The sequence below is a fragment of the Saccopteryx bilineata genome, chromosome 4, assembly GCF_036850765.1.
Source record: "Saccopteryx bilineata isolate mSacBil1 chromosome 4, mSacBil1_pri_phased_curated, whole genome shotgun sequence".
Classification (NCBI taxonomy): domain Eukaryota; kingdom Metazoa; phylum Chordata; class Mammalia; order Chiroptera; family Emballonuridae; genus Saccopteryx; species Saccopteryx bilineata.
Window position 1 is genome coordinate 45,360,298 of NC_089493.1, and position 15,973 is coordinate 45,376,270.

A 15,973-nucleotide genomic window follows, 5' to 3' on the forward strand; every position below is an offset into this window, starting at 1 on the left:
GACATTTCATTTCACTTTTACTTTTTATTATGTAAAATTTTCAAACACAAAAGTAGACAAAAATTGTATAATAGACAACTATATACTTACTACTTATATTCAAAATGAACATTTTTGCCGTATTGGCACTGTAAGGCTGGTGGTGGCCGAGGCCAGGCAGTTCACATTGGATTTGGGTAGATGGTAGAGAAACTGTGGAGCCGGACAGTGTTGGGCCGTTCCTGTTTATTGGAGGCTCGCAAAGACAGGTGAGCAAATAAACAACAAAAGTGAAAGAGCTAATGAACAAAGGAAAATCTGCTATTTGCAATAGGGCAAGGGAGCAAGGCAAACCTCACTTAATGGTGGCGGGAGAGCGATCTGGGAGAATAACCGCCCCAAGGGAAGCACCCATAGCCAGCACCCATAGCCAGCACCCATAGCCCCCACCTATAGCCTTATCTAAGCCAAACACATGTGCCTCTGCCACATGCTCACGCACTAGTCAAGTGAAGTGCTTGCAGCTGGTAAACCTGCACGCAAGCCTAACACAGCTGTCCCACAGGCACATTCTATTCCCTTACTGGGAGAAATCAGAAATGTGTGTTTAGAGGTGAAATATAACCCTAGAAAATGTTTTTTCTTGTTAACCACATACACTATGCTTAGTAAAATTAACTATTAATTTGTTCAAATCATTTAATACCTAATTGATATTCAAACTTCCCTAGTGGTCCCAAATGTCGTAGTTTTTTTTTTTTTGTATTTTTCTGAAGTTGGAAACTGGGAGGCAGTCAGACAGACTCCTGCATGCGCCCGACCAGGATCCATCTGGCATGCCCACCAGGGGGCGATGCTCTGCCCATCTGAGACGTTGCTCTGTTGCAACCAGAGCCATTCTAGTGCCTGAGGCAGAGGCCATAGAGCCATCCTCAGTGCCCAGGCCAACTTTGCTCCAATGGAGCCTTGGCTGCGGGAGGGGAAGAGAGAGACAGAGAGGAAGGAGAGGGGGAGGGGTGGAGAAGCAGATGGGCACTTCTCCTGTGTGTCCTGGCTGGGAATCAAACCTGGGATTCTTGCACGCCAGGCCGACACTCTACCACTGAGCCAACCAGCCAGGGGTCCAAATGTCTTTTACTGGTAATTTATTTGTACCAGGACTCTCTCAAGATCCATACATTTGCATTAGATTGTTAGTTGTCTCCCCTCCTCTGCCCCCCATCCTATTGTTAGGTTTTAATCTAGAAGAGTTCCTGCTTACCCCTCAACCCCCTGCCCACACCCCTCCATATGACACTGATTAGCAGAGATTGTCAGTTGTCCTTTAAGATGGATGACCCACCTTTGGGATTTGCCTGGTTGTTTTCTTCTTGTTTCCATTTAACTTGTTTCTCTATCCCTCATATTCCTGGAAATTGAAAAATAGATCTAAAGATTTAATTAAATTCTGGGGAAACATTTTTAGCAGGAATGTTATTTTCTTCATGCAGTATCACAACCAGGAGACAAAATGTTTGGATGTTGAAAATGTAAAGATTCTAGTTGGTTTGAGAAGCAATTCTTGATTGGTAGCTTAGGATAAACGTCTATAGAGAATTTCTTAAAAAACAACAACAACAAAGACCTGTATATTAGTTTGAAGATTTAATGGAATTCTTTTTTTCTCCCTTGAAACTGTTCCAATTTGATTTCAAAAAGTAAAGGTCAAAGTAGCATTACATTACTGAAGTTTTCCTCTTATAAACCAAATAAGTAGTTGATAAAACAGCATTTTGCGACTGATACACAGCGACTCTGGGCTCTAGCAGCTTCTGGGTGTCAGGCTGCTCTTTCTATCTGTTCGCCTGCACCCTCCCCTCTTGGAGCCCCTATGTTCCTAATTTTACTTTTGATTTAACAAATCAGATTTCCTCCCTTCGTTTCCTTTGCCGTCGTTGGCTTTAGGCCTTGTTGCCGCAGGCATGGCTGAGTGTGACCACCTCCCTCTGAGCCCTCCCTTCGTTCCATTCTTCTGATAGGAGAGGCTCCGACGCCCGGCAGCTGCTGTGACTGGGGCTGGGAGTCAGAGGACAAAATTCAGCTTTTTCACTAATTAGTTGGCTCTTCCTCAGCAGAACTTAATGTTTCCAAACAGAGCCTCAGTTTTCTCATCTGTAAAATGGGGAGGGGAACTGTTTTGACTAGTGTAGAGTGTGGCAGGGCTTGAAAGAGGTCATGAAGTAAAGGTAACATTTAATTTGAAAAATGCTCTAAAATAGAGGGGAATCTGGTTTCTGCCTGAGGTTGTTTCCCATTTCTGTATTTTATCTCATATGGTACCTCTCTTTGTTACTTCCTTTGGAAAACTCTCTTCGTCCCCTCCTATTCATCCTCAAGGCTTGGGTCAAATCTTTATCTTCAAAATAACCATATTGTTTCTCCCAGCCCATATTTTTTTCTTTATATAAACTATTGCTTTTATAGTTTAGGTTCTAGTCATCTTCAAATATTTTTACACATAGGCCTCTTATTTCCTTAGACTTTAGGTTTCTTGAGGTACAGTTTGATATTTTTGTGTCCAGCTCAGAAACTATAGTACAGGACCTCTTATGAAAACTTGATCATGTTACCCTTGAAACTGATTTCTAGTGAGTTGGCTATAGGACCCAACTGGTTTCTTAAGTGGCTTTTTTAGAATTATGGGTAGGACTTTTTTTTTTTTTTTTTTTAATTAAGATTATTGTACTTTTTTGGCCCTGGCTGGGTAACTTGGTTGGTTAGACCATCATATCAATATGCCAAGGTTGTGGATTTGATCCCCAGTCAAGACATATACAAGAATCAACCAATGAATATGTGAATAAATAGAACAGCAAATTGATGTCTCTAATTCTCACATCAATCAATAAATAAAATTTTAAGAAGATTATTGTATTTTCTTATAAGAGGAGGGTTTTATTTTATTTTTATTTATTGATTTGAGAGAGAGATTGATTTGTTGTTTCACTTAATTATGCATTCATTAGTTGATACCTGTATGTGCCCTGACTAGAGATTAAACCCACAACCTTGGCACATCAGGATGATGCTCTAACTAACTGAGCTACCCAGCCAAGGCCAAGAGGAGTGGTTTTGTTTGTGCTTGTTTGTTTTGAGATAGGCAGGGAAAGAGAGAGACAGGAACATTGAGCTGCTCATGTATGTGCCCTGACCGGGAAAATGAACTTGGCGACCTCTGCGCTCCTGGATGATGTTCTAACCAACTGAGCTATCAGGCCAGGGCTTAATTTTTATTGATTTTTGGAGAAATAAAAAGAGAAAGGGAAAGAGGGGGGAGGGGAAAGGGAAACATTCATTTGTTGTTTCACTCAGTCATGAATTCTTTGATTGCTTCCTGACTGACCTGGGATCGAACCCACAACCTTGTTGTTTCAGGATGACACACTCTTAACTGACTGAGCTAACCCGCTAGGGTCAAGAGGACTGTTTTTTAACAAATTTGACGTATGTCGATCAACCCTTGTTCAGATTGGGCACATATCAAATCTAGTATTTGTCTTTTTCTTTCAATTTGCATGCAATGGAAAAACAAGACTATACACATACATACACATACATATTCACAAAATTGGGTAATAGGCACTAGGTAGGCTGACAGTTTGCCTATAGGTGAGAAATCATCTAACAAAAAGTAATCAGAACTTTTTTTTAACATCAGTGACTTCCATAATCAAGTGTTATTCTGGCCTGACTAGGTGGTGGCACAGTGGATGGAGCTTCGGACTGGGACGTGGAGGACCCAGGTTCAAAGCTCTGAGGTCGCCAGCTTAAGCATGGGCTCATCTGGTTTGAGCAAGGCTCACCAGCTTGAGCTCAAGGTCACTGGCTTCAGCAAGAGGTCATGCGCTCTGCTGTAGCCCTCCCAATCAAGGCACATATGAGAAAGCAATCGCTGAACAACTAAGGTGCCACAATGAAAAATTGATGCTTATCTCTCTCCCTTCCTTTCTGTTCCTGTCTGTCCCTCTCTCTGTCTCTCTCTGTCTCTGTCACACACACACATACACACACACACACACACACACACACACACACAAAATGTGTTATTCTGATTAATAAAACTTGGTGCTGACCTTGCCTTTGCCCACTGGAAGCCAGGGGTTCTCCATGTGCCCGGCATTCAGTGAGACATGCTGCAAATGCTCAGAGAGGACTTGGGCAGAGCTGGGTATCCGGGCTTGGACTGGGGCTGCGGCTCCTGGTGCTGCTCCTACCCACACAGATTTCTTCAAATCGAACAACTGCTGTAACACCTCCTACAACAGCAACACCTTGACTACCCCAAAGCCAGTGAATGCCACCACCAACACAAGTGGTGGTGCTCTGCAGTCAATAGTCTGTGTGATCTTATTTTCTCTTCCACATCTCTGCTGTTAAGAGATTCGGGCCAGGAAATGTCTATACTTCTCCATCTTCTAAACCCAATCCGAATGGCCTCTAGATATCCTGAGTGACAGGGAAAAAACAGGTTTTCATTGAATCTGATAATTCCACACCTAATTTTATTGACACAGAAGATGTCAAGGGTCCCAAATTTGATTGGTTTGAAGAGCACGTGCAGGGTTTGGCTAGATGATGAATGCTAGTATTAAATCTGCTGGAGTTTCATGTACAATACAAGATGAGGAGGGGCATCTTCAAAATAGTTCAGAGATGTTTTACTTAAATGTAGCTTATGAAGTAAGGATACATGAAGCTCTACCTTGAAAATCAATACATTTTATATTATCTAGAGATAAAGGATGAGATTTAGAACAGAGTCAGTTTTCCTTTGGTTTATTGAAGTTATAGGGCCATAAAACAGGTAATGCAAAATACTTCCATAGTTCTATTTATATGCACATTTGAGGGAACTTCCAGGTGTTTCTGTAAATCCTCGATGTATTGTTTCACAGTACTAATTTAATGTGGCTCTAACTGTAGAGAAAGTTTTACATTGTTGTCTGACAATGTGGTGGTGCAGTGGATAAAGCAGCAACCTGGAATGCTGAGGTTGCTGGTTCCCAAACCTGGGCTTGCCCTGTCAAGGCACAAAGAAGAAGCAACTGCTATGATGCTTTCTGCTCTCCCCCCCCCCCTCCAATTTTTCTCTGTAAAATCAACAAATAAAATCTTTTTTTAAAAAAAGTTTTACATTATTAAGCTATCACTGTTCTCTTGGGAACTGAACTCTTTGCTCTGAGCCTCTGGATTTGACACTGAATTTGACTATTTGTGTAGTAATTCATATGTGCCAGGGCATTGAGGGGTTGGAATCTACTCCAAATCCAAGCCTAAGAGTAAAGTTTACTTCTGTACTTACCACCTATTCCTATTCAACAAGAGCACCAGATTCATTTAGCTGAACGAATTCAAAAAAGTAGAAGTACACTGACCTCAACTAATTAAAAAAATGTTTTTTATTTCTGCATATGTTAAATACGTTTTACAATTTAAAAAGTGATCTGTTTTGAAGGCAAAATTGACAATTTTTTTTTGAGAGAGAGACAGAGAAGGGGGATGAGGAGAGAGTTGAGAAACATCAGCTAGTAGTTGCTTCACTTTAGTTGTTTATTGATTTTTTTTTAAGTGAGAAGAGGGGAGACAGAGAGACAGGCTACCACATGCCCCCTACAGGGATCCACCTGGCAAGCCCCCTAGGGGCTGCAGCACTCTGTCCATCTTGCTCTGTTGCTTGGTAACTGAGCTATTTTTAGCATCTGAAGTGGAGGCTCCAGGGAGCCAGCCTCAGCGCCAGGGGCAACTCATTCAAACCAATTGAGCCATGGCTGCAGGAGGAGAAGAGAAAGAGAGAGAAGGGGGATGGGGAGGGGTGGAGAAGCAGATGGTTGTTTCTCCTGTGTGCCCTGACCAGGAATTGAACCCAGGACTCCCGCACACCAGGCCGACGCTCTACCACTGAGCCAACTGGCCAGGGCCTTGATTGCTTCTTATGTGTACCTTGCCCAGGGCTCAAGCCAACCCAGTGACCCTTGCTCAAACCAGTGACCTTTGGGCTCAAGCCAGTGACCTTGGGATTATATCAACGATCTCATACTTCAGTTGGTGACCCCATGCTCAAATTGGTGAGCCTGCACTAAAGCCATTGTGCCTATACTCTACCTAGAGACCTCAGGGTTTCAAACCAGGGCCCCCAGTATCCCGGGCCAGTGCTCAATCCACTGTGCCACCACTGGTCAGGCAAAGTTAACAAATCTTAAAATTGAAAAGGCAAATATGTGAAGGAGCTAAAATAATAAATCAGGTATTTGGGAAGTGAATACTGGAAGCTTACCTACATTAAATTCAGAAAAACTTTTATTTTATTTTTTATTTATTTTTTATTTTTCTGAAGTTGGAAACGGGGAGGCAGTCGGATAGACTCACCATGCACCCGACCGGGATCCACCTGGCATGCCCACCAGGGGGCGATGCTCTGCCCATCTGGAGTGTTGCTCTGTTGTAACTAGAGCCATTCTAGCACCTGAGGCAGAGGCCATAGAGCCGTCCTCAGCGCCTGGGCCAACTTTGCTCCAATGGAGCCTCGGCTGTGGGAGGGGAAGAGAGAGACAGAGAGGAAGGAGAGGGGGAAGGGTGGAGAAGCGGATGGGCACTTCTCCTGTGTGCCTTGGCCGGGAATTGAACCCAGGACTCCCGCATACCAGGCCGACGCTCTACTACTGAGCCAACCAGCCAGGGCCCAGAAAAACTTTTATATTCTTTCTGTACATACTTTAAAAAAGCTTGTGACTCAAGGGAAACAAAAAATGTAAACAATTAGGGCTATATCAAATTAAAAAGTTTTTGCACAGCAAAAGAGACCACCAACAAATGAAAAGAGCCCACTGAATGGGAGAACATATTTGCCAATGATATATCTGATAAGGGGTTAATATCCAAAATTAGTAAAGAACTTATAAATTCAACATAAAAAAATCCAGTTTTAAGATGGGCAAAGGATCTGAATAGACACTTCTCCAAAGAGGACATACAGATGGCCAATAGACATAAAAAAGGTGCTCAATGTCACAAATCATCAGAGAAATGCAAATTAAAACCACAAGGAGATACAACCTCACATGGCTATCATCAATAAATCAACAAATAACAAGTGTTAGTGAGAATGGAGAAAAGGGAATCCTCATGTACTATTGGTAGGGATACAGATTGGTGCAGCCTCTGTGGAAAGCACTATGAAGTTTCCTCAAAAAATAAAAAATGGAACTGCCTTTTGACCCAGTGATTTCACTTTTGGGACTATATCTGAAGAAACCCAAAACACTGATTCAAAAGAATATACGCACCCCTATGTTCACTGCAGTGTTATTTACAATGGCCAAGATTTGGAAGCAGCCCAAGTGCCCTGATCAGAGGATGAGTGGATAAAAAAGCTGCGGTACATTCACCCAATGGAATACTCCTTGGCTGTAGAAAAGAAGAAAATCTTACCATTTGCAACAGTGTGGATGGACTTGGAGAGTATTATGCTAAGTGAAATAAGCAAGTCAGAGAAAGACAAGTACCATATATATGATTTCACTAATATGTGAAATCTAATAAACAAAATAAACCAACTAACAAAATAGAAACAGACTCATAGAGAGAACAGACTGACAACTACCAGAGGGAGGAGGGTGGAGGACTGGGTGAAAAGTGTGAAGGGATTAAGCAAAAAAAAAACCCTAAAACCCCCAAAAACAAAAATGCAAACTCAGAGGTAGTATGTTGCTTACTAGAGGGAAGGGGAGTGGGAAGACATAGGAGAGGGTAACGGGGGCTAAAGGGTGATGGGAGGAGACTCGACTTGGGGCGGTGAACACACAATATAATATACAGACGATGTATTATAGAATTACACACCTGAAACCTATACAGTTTTGTTAACCAATTTTACCCAATAAATTTAATAATTATTAAAGAAAAAAGGACCTGGCTGGGTAGGTAGGTAGCTCATTTAGTTAGGGTATTGTCCTGATATGCCAAAGTAGTGGGTTTGATCCCTGGTTAGGGCTGTCACCCTCTGACTTGGTGACTATAGTGAGGGTCTATGGTGAGGAATTATACTGCTCACAGTTGTGGTCTTGCTAAACAGCCAATTAGGGTCCCTTTTCAACCCTCATTTTCTCTCACTCCTCAAGAACCAATTCTCTTAGCCAGACTGGTTATCAGAATCACTTGGGTTTTTAGTTTTTATTTTATTTTTAAACCCCAATTTTATTTATTAGTTGATTGAGTCAGTGATTTTAGAGAGAAGAAAGAAGGTGAGAGAGAGAGAGAAAGAGAGAGAGATCAATTATTCATGGATTCATTAGTTGATTCTTGTATGTTCCCTGACTGGGGATCAGACCCACAACCTTGGCTTATGAGGACAGCAATCTAACCAACTGAGTTGCCCGGCCAGGGCCTGATCCTTTCTCCCTAATTATTTGTTACTAATGAATGGTGGCTTGCACACACCCTGTTGGTGCTTATTCGTCAGATAGAGTTACAGATGGTTCTATAGCATTAATCTGTGTGAAATCTGATGGAATAAGTGAATGTAGGATAATAAGAAATTAGCCCATTAAAGGCTTTTAAAGCAAATGCATAGTTTATCAGATTGGTATGTTTATTCTTTAGAACTGCTGTGAACCAGACCTTGTTACCACCATCTGTTTTGTAAATTTCATTTTTAGTTTAACAGCTGGATTGTGAAAGATATACAAAATTATTCAACTAAAAAATAAAATTTGGCAAGTATGCATCTTTTTTTTTTAAAAAAAAGATTCTTTGAATATACACTGTTTTCTTCTTTAGCTAGCCTTCTAAGGCTCTAAATTCTGGTCTACCACAATCTTTCAGAGTAGTAAACTGAGACCAGAATGAGAGTGCTTTCGCTTGGAGAACTTTGAGAGGTAATAATATATATGATTGGCAGCCTTCAGTTTTTTGTGTTTTTTTTTTTTTTGTATCTTTCTGAAGCTGGAAACGGGGAGAGACAGTCAGACAGATTCCCGCATGCGCCCGACCAGGATCCACCCGGCACGCCCACCAGGGGGCGACGCTCTGCCCACCAGGGGGCGATGCTCTGCCCCTCCGGGGTGTCGCTCTGCCGCGACCAGAGCCACTCTAGCGCCTGGGGCAGAGGCCAAGGAGCCATCCCCAGCGCCCGGGCCATCTTTGCTCCAATGGAGCCTTGGCTGCGGGAGGGGAAGAGAGAGACAGAGAGGAAGGAGGGGGGCGGTGGAGAAGCAAATGGGCGCTTCTCCTATGTGCCCTGGCCGGGAATCGAACCTGGGTCTCCTGCACGCCAGGCCGACGCTCTACCGCTGAGCCAACCGGCCAGGGCCAACCTTCAGTTTTATCAGTGAATAAATGGGAATAGTTTGAAACCGCTTCTTTTCCCTACCTCAGTGCGCTAGCCATTACTCTGCATATCTCAAAGGCTTGACCAGTGTGTGTGGGAGGGTAACCATTGAAATTTGGTGTCGATTTCCAACACCCCAAAGTTGTGCAGGCCTGGAACCTGGGAGTGCTGTTAAACTCTGTCTCCAAAACCATTCAGTTACCTTGAGGCCCCTCTAGCCCCCAGGTCACAGTCTGCACACAGCTGGAATGAGAACTCAGGTCTCTGAACTCTCTTAATTCATTCCTTATACTTTACCATTCTGCTCCTTGTACCATTGTGCGTGTTTCACTAAGAGCTAGTTAAATAATTGTGTTTGGATAGAAAGATTATATGTACAGTGGTCCCTCATCTATCGTGGAAGTTAAGTTCCAGAACCCATTTTTCGATAGGTGAAAATCCACAAAGTAGTGACCTTATATTTATTTTATTATTTATATATATTTTAAGGCTTTATCAACCCTCCCTACACTCTTATAAACCTTTCCCACACTTATTTTGCTTATTTTACTGCAAAAATAATAAAAAAATAATAAATATATAAAAATACCTAAATACCCAATCCTGTGATATAGCATAAAATCCACGATACAAAATTAGATATATAGAATTTAAAAATCTGTGATACAGTGAGACTGTGAAAAGTAAACCGTGATATGGTGAGGGACAACTGTACTTCCATTTTTTTCTTTTCAGTATTTCATTAGCTTATAAATAAACTACAATGAACATTACTGCTATGATCAGGTAAAAAAGTCTCATTTAATAAATATAACTTTGGCCCTGGCTGGCTGGCTCAGTGGTAGAGTGTTGGCCTGGCGTGCAGGAGTCCCGGGTTCGATTCCCGGCCAGGGCACACAGGAGAAGCGCCCATCTGCTTCTCCACCCCTCCCTCTCTCCTTCCTCACTGTCTCTCTCTTCCTCTCCCGCAGCCAAGGCTCCATTGGAGCAAAAGTTGGCCTGGGCGCTGAGGATGGCTCCATGGCCTTGCCTCAGGCACTAGAATGGCCCTGGTCGCAACAGAGCAACTCCCCAGGTGGGCAGAGCATCGCCCCCTGGTGGGCATGCCTGGTGGATCCCGGTCGGGTGCATGCAGGAGTCTGTCTGACTGCCTCCCTATTTCCAACTTCAGAAAAATACACACACACACACACAAAATAAATAAATAAATAAATAAATAAATAAATAAATAAATATAACTTCGAACTTGTCCCTCACCAATAGATGCCATGTTGAAGACAGGACAGTTGAAAGGATGGGAGTAGCTCACCAGCACTGTATTTGCTGAATGAAACATGCACATCAGTACTATGTTGAGGGAAGCTGGTACATTTATTTCCATAGTTGGAGCTATATATTTTTTCCAGCTTTATTGAGATGTAATTAACATGCAGTGTGCGATGTGTTGATTTGATACCCTTGGGTATGGCAAAATGATTATCACCATGGCATTATCAAATATCTCCATCACATGACATAATTATCATCTCTTTTTTGTGGTGAAAACATTTAAGATTTACTCTCTTAACAACTTTCAAATATGTAATACAATATTGTTAACTATAATCAAAAAGCTGTGCATTAAATCCCCAGAATTTAGTCATCTTCTAACTGGAAGTTTATATTCTTTGATCAACATCTCCCCATTTCCCCCACCCTCCTGGCCGTTGTAACTACCACTATGCTTTTCTATGAGTTTGGCTTTTTTAGATGCTACATTTAAGTGACATAGATCATACAGTTTTTCTCTGCCTGGCTTATTTCACTCAGCAAAATACCTTCAAGTTTTATTCATGTTGTCTTACCTACATTTTAATTATTTAAAGGCAACATGAGAATTTATCTGCCAACCATGACAGGAATGGAAATTTCCAAAATAACCAATCTTTTACCTTCTTTGCAATGCTTTGGCTCTTTCCTGCTGACAAACCTGCAGTTTCTGAAGTGAGTTCAGTGCCGTAGCTCAGTCTACTCCGGCAGATGGTGGGAACGGTGGTCTGAACTCATCTTACTTTCTGCCATTACGTTCGTCTGTGGAGTGCTTCAATTCAGGCTTATTTTGGCCAGTTTTTACAAATATTTACTGTTAGCTTTGTCTTAAATGCAAAAAGCTGTGGGTGCTGGAAGTGAAAACAAAAGGCAGACCCTCGTCATGGAAATGAAAACGGAAACAGTCATTTTCTTCCCTCCTTTAATTTGCTTTAACATTACTATTGCTCTTACTTGTAGGACAAATTTTTCCAAACAGGATGTAATAAGCAAAATGTTTTAACGCCACGCCTAGGGCAGAAGCCTTTGTTTGGTTTGCAGACTGTGATTTAAGAGGTTTCTGAAGGAGTGTGCAGCATTGCAGAAGCAGGTTTGTTTTTCCTGTGTCATCCTCCTCCTGCCACAGTCCTTCCATGCAAAGGTAACCCCAGTTTTTTGCCTTTTTTTCAGGAACAAAACAAAATTAAACAAAACAGGCCCTGGCTGATTGGCTTAGTGGTAGAGCATTGGCCCTGGTGTGTGGATGTCCCAGGTTTGATTCCTGGTCAGGGCACAAAGAAGCAGCAACCATCTGCTTCTCCACATTTCCCCCTCCCCCTCTCTCTTTCTCTCCTCCTCCCACAGCCATGGCTTGATTGATTTGAGCACATTGGCCCCAGGTGCTGAGGATGGCTCTGTGGAGCCTCCCCTTCAGGTGTAAAAAATAGCTCAATTGCAAGTTGGGCTCCAGGTGGGCACAGCATTGGCCCCAGACAAGGGTTGCCGGGTAGATCCTGATTGGGGTACACTCGGGAGTTTGTCTTTCTATCTCCCCTCCTCTCACTCGGAAAAGAAGAAGAAAAAAACCCGACAAACAAAAAACACCAGCATGTGTATGAACACTTCAACTAAAACTTTTTTTATTAATGAAATGTCTCAGATATGCAAGAGAAAGTATAAAGAACTAGTTAATGTTCTAGAACATGCATCGAGTTTTAACAAATCTTAATATTTTGCTATAATTGCTTAAAAAAAATTCAGATCCTGTTACCCTCCATCCACAGAGTTAACCACTATCTGTAATTAGATCTCTGCTCTCATGCTTATTTTAATACTTGGATTTTATGTGTATATCCACAAACATGTAGTATTGTTTCTACTTCATTTAAATGGTCATCCTGTATATATCCATTACTGCTTCCGATACTTGCTATTTTCATTGGGCATTCTTTCAGGAAATTATAAATGCAGCTCTGATTCACTCGCTTTCGGTGCTGGTTCATATAAAACTGTATAATTGTAAACTGTACCCAGGCTGTGTAATCATTGCTCTGATGTACATTTAAACTCCTAATATTTGCTAATATCAATAGTGCTGCAATAAGAATTCTTATGTTCCCTTGGCCACCTGAGTTTCTTTGAAGCCCCTTCTTTAAATCTATTTTAAGGAAGTAATCACAGGGTAAAGACTGACACATTAATTGGATACAATGGAAGGTCTATGTTTAACTCTGGCTCTGTGCGTGGCATATAGGACACTGTGTGGAAACTCCGAAGCCTTAAGCTACATTACTTACTTCCAAGGTTGGGAGAAATTAGGACACGTAACAGCGGTGCCAGGAGGTGGAATGAAATAAGTTCTGTATGCTGGTAGATGCAGCTCTAGTATTGGGAAGGTTTGAGCTAGGGATTCAAACCTTTCTTTACTAAATCAGGGTGGGCTTAACTTTCTTAGCATCTTGAGTTGATTTCATTCCAGCCAAGAGCAAAGAGGCTTGATGCCTTTATAAGTCTTGCTTTCTGTGTTTTGTTTTCTCTTAATTCTGAAACCAGCAGGCAGACTCCATTCTCTCTTTGCTACCCCTTAGGGTGGACGCCTATTCAGTGTTCCAAGTCTTCTTCCATTGTCTTTTTAACACTGTCCTCCAGGAAGCAGCGTCAGGTGTGAAATTCTGGCTCTCTTGGAGATCTCCAATTTTTTGTGCCGATCACCAAACATCCTAGATAGTGCTAGTTCCTGTTACCACTCATTCAAAAAGAAACTCCACTGGACACAATTTTCCTTTTGTGGGAAATACCCCACCAGTTTCCTTTTACCTTCCCTGACCCCAGCAGAAACCTGTTCCTTCATATATATTTTGTTTGAGTAAGAGCCTTTTGAAGGTGTGAAGGTTCTATGTACCAATACAAACCATGAAATATGTCAAAATAGGGCCTCTTAAAGTGTGGTTCCTACACTAGGAGCATTAGCCTCTTCTGGGAACTTGTTAGAATGCAAATTCTCGGCTCTGGCTGGTTGGCTCAGCGGTAGAGCGTCGGCCCGGCGTGCAGGAGTCCCGGGTTCGATTCCCGGCCAGGGCACACAGGAGAGGCGCCCATTTGCTTCTCCACCCCTCCCCCTCTCCTTCCTCTCTGTCTCTCTCTTCCCCTCCCGCAGCCGAGGCTCCATTGGAGCAAAGATGGCCCGGGAGCTGGGGGATGGCTCCTTGGCCTCTGTCTCAGGCGCTAGAATGGCTCTGGACGCAACAGAGCCACACCCCAGAGGGGCAAAGCATCGCCCCCTGGTGGGCATGCCGGTGGATCCCGGTCAGGCGCATTCAGGAGTCTGTCTGACTGCCTCCCCGTTTCCAGCTTTGGAAAAAAGAAAAAAAGAAGAAATGCAAATTCCCAGGCCCACCCAGAACTACTAAATCAGCTGCTCTGTGGGTGGGGTCCAATGATTTGTGTTTTAACAAGCCCACTGGGGGAGTCTGAGAACCCAAGCTTCAAAGTGTGCTTAAATAGGTACTGGGGTCATATTGTAGGCCTGCCTCACTGTACTTTCAGGAAGGGACTAAATACTTGAAAGATGACTGCCCAGCAGGGTTTTTGTTGTCATTAATTATATAGGAAGGTATATTTTTTATGCTTTTATTTGTGTATGTGTAATGTTGTTATAGGTAAACCTTTAGCTCTTGGAGGCTACATTGGTTTCCTTTATTGGTTATAACCTGCAGCAGGAAATAGAAAGCCTGCCATAAATCCCTGTTTCCAGGGTTACCTTCTTGCTGCTGATAACAGGCAGGAAATTAAAACAATCTGTGATAGTGTTTTGTTCTTATTAGTCACAGATGGTAGCTTTCAGATATATTGAAGCAAAACATAAATATAGTAGGGGAACTTTATTGTTATTGAAAAAAATGGTTTGGGTAGGTCAAGGTTATAGTCTGGGTTCATGTTACTGAAACGGAATGTAGGCAACATTGGTGTTCCGTCACCACACAAAGCGTTAAAGCATACGGGGGTCACTAATTTTGTTCTTTCTGGTTTAATTTTGAGTATGTAAAACATTTACATGATTTCAAAGTCAAAACTATAACAAATTATATTCAAAGATGTCTCATTTCCATTCATATTTCTTCTCATCTTGTGCTGTCAGTCCTTTATGGGTAATCATTTTTATTAGCTTTTTGATTTGTTCTTTCAGGGTTTATTTTTGAAGATAACCATAAATATGCGTATATGTTCATATCTTCCCCCTTTCTATTATTCATACAAAAGTTTGCACATTATACTAAAGATTTTTTGTTTTCTTTTTTAAGCGAGAGGAGGGGAGATAGAGAGACAGACTCCTGCATGTGCCCTAACTGGGATCCACCTGGCAACCCCTGTCTGGGGCCAATGCTCCAATCAACTGATGCATGAATCAACTGAACTATCCCCAGCACCAGACGCTCAGAGCAACCGAGCTGTCCTCAGCACTGGGGGCCAACATTCGAACCAATTGAGCCACTGGCTGTGGGAGGGGAAGGGAGAGAGGGAAGGGACAAGAAGCAGATCATCATTTCTTATATGTGCCCTGACTGGGATTCGAACCTGGGTTGTCTGCATACTGGGCCAACACTCGATACGCTGAGCCAAGTGGCCAGGGCCTTGAAGTAGCACTTTTTCAGGCCCCTTTTAAAGCTGAGATGACTGAGGTACAGAGTGCCTTGCCAAAGACCCACAAGCTAGTTAGTGATGGAACTGCATGCTAACTTAGCCTAACTCGGGGGCTAGCATTTTAATATGGGTCATTTGGTTGTTGTCAAAGCTTAGAATGGGGATGCTCTCATTCTTTGCCAGAGAAAACAAATGAATACTTCCTATGTTTGACAATTCTCTTTCGTTTTTTTTTAAAGAAATATTTTCTTTGTTTTCACATTCAGGAAGATTCCTTGTGTAACTAAGATTTTAGTAAGCTATGTATAGCAATAATATTATATTAAAATCTTGGAGAAATCTGGGAGACTCTGGGGAGCACCAAGGATCTATTTTTAGACTTCTTTCAGAAATATGACTGCGGGTTAGGGAAGAGTATTCAGAACAGAAAACTGCTTTTGCAGAAGGAGTATTTACCTAAAGAAAGGCACCAAGCCTTCTCGCTGGATTTTATCAGCCTCTCCTGACAGGGGTGTTGTGCTTGTCTGTGTTGTCTAAACCCCACCTGGTCACTTTTGTTGACTACATTAATGACTTTTCTACTACACAGTCAAATGTGTCTCTGAAGAGCCTGACTCAGGGGATGCTAACTGTGGTTAAACAGTGACTCAATATCTGTGAGCCTCTATTCTAGTAGCGGTGGAGCCCTGAAGGTCAGGCTGT

At 42.3% G+C, this 15,973-nt stretch overlaps 1 protein-coding gene across 1 annotated transcript in view; it reads left to right on the forward strand.

The window, feature by feature from the left end:
* The window catches only part of GCH1 (GTP cyclohydrolase 1), a 61,879-nt gene that overhangs the window by 19,618 nt on the left and 26,288 nt on the right, over window positions 1–15,973 (forward strand). The window lies entirely within an intron of this gene.